The sequence below is a fragment of the Euphorbia lathyris genome, chromosome 1, assembly GCF_963576675.1.
Source record: "Euphorbia lathyris chromosome 1, ddEupLath1.1, whole genome shotgun sequence".
Lineage (NCBI taxonomy): Eukaryota > Viridiplantae > Streptophyta > Magnoliopsida > Malpighiales > Euphorbiaceae > Euphorbia > Euphorbia lathyris.
This window is the reverse complement of record NC_088910.1, coordinates 44,313,451-44,316,209: the sequence shown is the minus strand read 5'-3', so window position 1 is coordinate 44,316,209 and position 2,759 is coordinate 44,313,451. Positions and strand designations below refer to the sequence as shown.

Genomic DNA, 2,759 nt, shown 5'->3' with positions numbered 1-2,759 from the left:
AACCGGTAGAGTTGAGAGAGGATTTGACATATGAGGAAGAACCTGTGGAGATTTTGGCTCGAGAAGAGAAAGTCTTAAGGAATAAGGTTATACCATTGGTAAAAGTCTTGTGGAAAAACCATTCTAAAGAAGAGGCAACTTGGGAGAGAGAGCAAGACATGCGTTCACAGTACCCACATCTTTTTCCACCATTGGAGATGTAAATCTCGGGACGAGATTTACTTTTACGGGGGAAGAGTTATAACATCTGGGCTCTTAATGTAAATAAATAAAAATTTAGGGTAAAAAAATAAAATAAAATAATAATATAAAGAGAGGAGGCAACAGCTCCTACACCTCACTTTCCTCCCCATTTTATCATTTCTCATTTCTCTTCCACTCACCATTCTTCTAGCTCTTTCTTTCCTCTCTTCCATCACCACCATCATATTTCATCCTTATCTCCATCAATCTTCCTCACAATCAGTTTATTCTTCACTTTGCACTTACTAATTCCTCCCAAACAAGCCAAAACATCTATCAATTTCTGAAATTTAGAGCTAAATTTCAAGTTTTGGGTATTATGGATTTCAACCTTCAAAGGCTCGATTCGGACAAACCGTAAGGAGTTAAGCTACGAAACCACCACCATTGAACTCGTGTCGGCGAGGAGAGTTTCCAGCAGTCACCGGATTCACGCCGGCGACACTCCGGCGACCGGCGAGTTTCTCCGGCGAAGGTATTTCCGGCCGAAATTATTTTTACCACACTCTATATATTATTTTGAGAAAGATTAATTCTTGACTTTTTGTCAGATTCTCAACAGATTAATTACTATGAATTTTTCAAGTTTATAGCTTAGGAATTTAACATAGAAATTCACATTTAGGTAAGCTTTGGACTAGGTGAAGTTAGATATTGTATGAGGTTAAGAAAATTAGGAGCATAAGCATACATTTTAGCATTTTTGTGGTGAATTAGAATTTTTAAATACATAAAGTTGATTGTGGTTATTCTAGGTGAGAATCTAGCACCTATGGAGACACAATAAGGTGCTTAAGGTTAAAAGAAGTGGTTCTTTTTGGACAATAAGGTGAGTGGGTAATTATATAACAATGTTGTTTTCATTATATTTATAGTATGTCTTTCTAATTATGCTAAATAAAATGTTTCAAGCAAAGTATATTGTGATTAATAAATTTGGGAACAATTCATGGTAGTTTGTGTTTTAATTACATATATATGTATATCTATTGTTTATGTATATATATGCTATGAGTTTGGTGTTGGATTTTGAAATGTATTTGATGAGAAAGCTGGATATATGACATTATACACTCAAATTATGGGCCTTTAGATCATGCCTTTGATGACGGGTATTCCATAGTGTTGTGATGATCATGATGGATATTGGCTCTGCGCATGCGTATGACAGAATTGATTGATGAGATATGAAATACCGGGATCCCACCCACTTGTTCAGTTATGAGATACGTGAAATATGTAGATTTCACGTGGATGGTTTATGGTTGCTTCCGGGGGCTGGTTTGTCATCCCTACGTGGTTCGCCCCTTGAAGTTGATCTTTAGGATACGTATTTGGGTGTATGATGATATTTTGAGATGATAATGTTTTGATATGATATATTTTATTTTTATGACATAAATTATTCAAAAAAACGCGACATCTTAGAAAAGTTGTTTGAATCGTTTTTACAAACTTTATTATCCAGCTATGATTTTTAACATGTACATATTATGTATGAAAAACATGTATTGTTCCCCTTTGTTATATATTTATCCATTCACTGAGTATGTGTTACCCCTCTTATTTAAATATTTCAGATAAGCTGATAAGAGGTAGCTAGAACATAGCAGATAGCTGTTTTTGGATCTTCAGTAAGTCATAGAAGAGGTTGGGCCAACTTAGATTTCTCTCTTGTTGAGGATTACCTCCAATTTTGCGTTTGTACTTATTAACATGAAATGATAGTTGTATTGTTACTAGAGGGAGATGATATTTTGGACATAAGAATATATATTGTGTGATTGTTAACAACGTTGTTGAAGAGGATGGTATTAGATATATATATATATGCATGGGTAGCTTGGTGACTTCTTTTGGCAGGTATAAAAAAAATTGGGTATTCATATTCTAGAGGAAATGCTGCCGGATTTTAGGTTGATTTTGTATAGTAAATTTTAGAGTTCGAGCGTGACAATTTCTCTCTCCTCTTTTTCTCTCTCTTGTCTCTTTCCTCTTTCCTAATTTATTTTTAAAATCAATTGAATTTTGCTAATCTATCAAAAACAAAAAAAAAGGGGAAAGCTCAAATAAAACCCCTGTGGTTTCACTAATTTTCAGATAAAGGACTGTGGTTTACTTTTTGTCAAAACAAGGATTGAGGTTTCAAACTTGGATTAATGCTATTAAAACCATCTTTAACGACCTGAAAATGAAACTACCTTTTTTATTTTCGAAAATCATTTTTTTGGAACTTTCTCTCTCTAAACATGAACTTTCTCTCTCTTTACCAAACATCATCTAAACAATCTCAAAATAAAAAAGTTGAAGAATTAAAGTTGCTTAGAATATTGGTAGTTCTTAAAATATGTCATTTTTGAAGTCGTCAAATGTGATTTTAATAGTATCAATCGAAAAAGTCCTTATTTTCTTAAAGTTAAAAACCCCAATCCTTGTTTTGACAAAAAGTAAACCACAGTCCTTTATCTGAAAATTAGTGAAACCACATGGGTTTTATTTGAACTTTACCCAAAAAA

The 2,759-nt window shown here is 33.5% G+C and overlaps 1 long non-coding RNA gene across 1 annotated transcript; it reads left to right on the top strand.

Annotated features, from left to right (window-relative positions):
* Nucleotides 1-369: 369 nt before the first annotated feature.
* On the top strand, nucleotides 370-1,996 carry LOC136234851 (uncharacterized). The gene is made up of 3 exons (XR_010691510.1): nucleotides 370-718; nucleotides 999-1,072; nucleotides 1,824-1,996. It is a non-coding gene; the product is annotated as an uncharacterized lncRNA (long non-coding RNA).
* The last annotated feature ends 763 nt before the right edge of the window (nucleotides 1,997-2,759 follow it).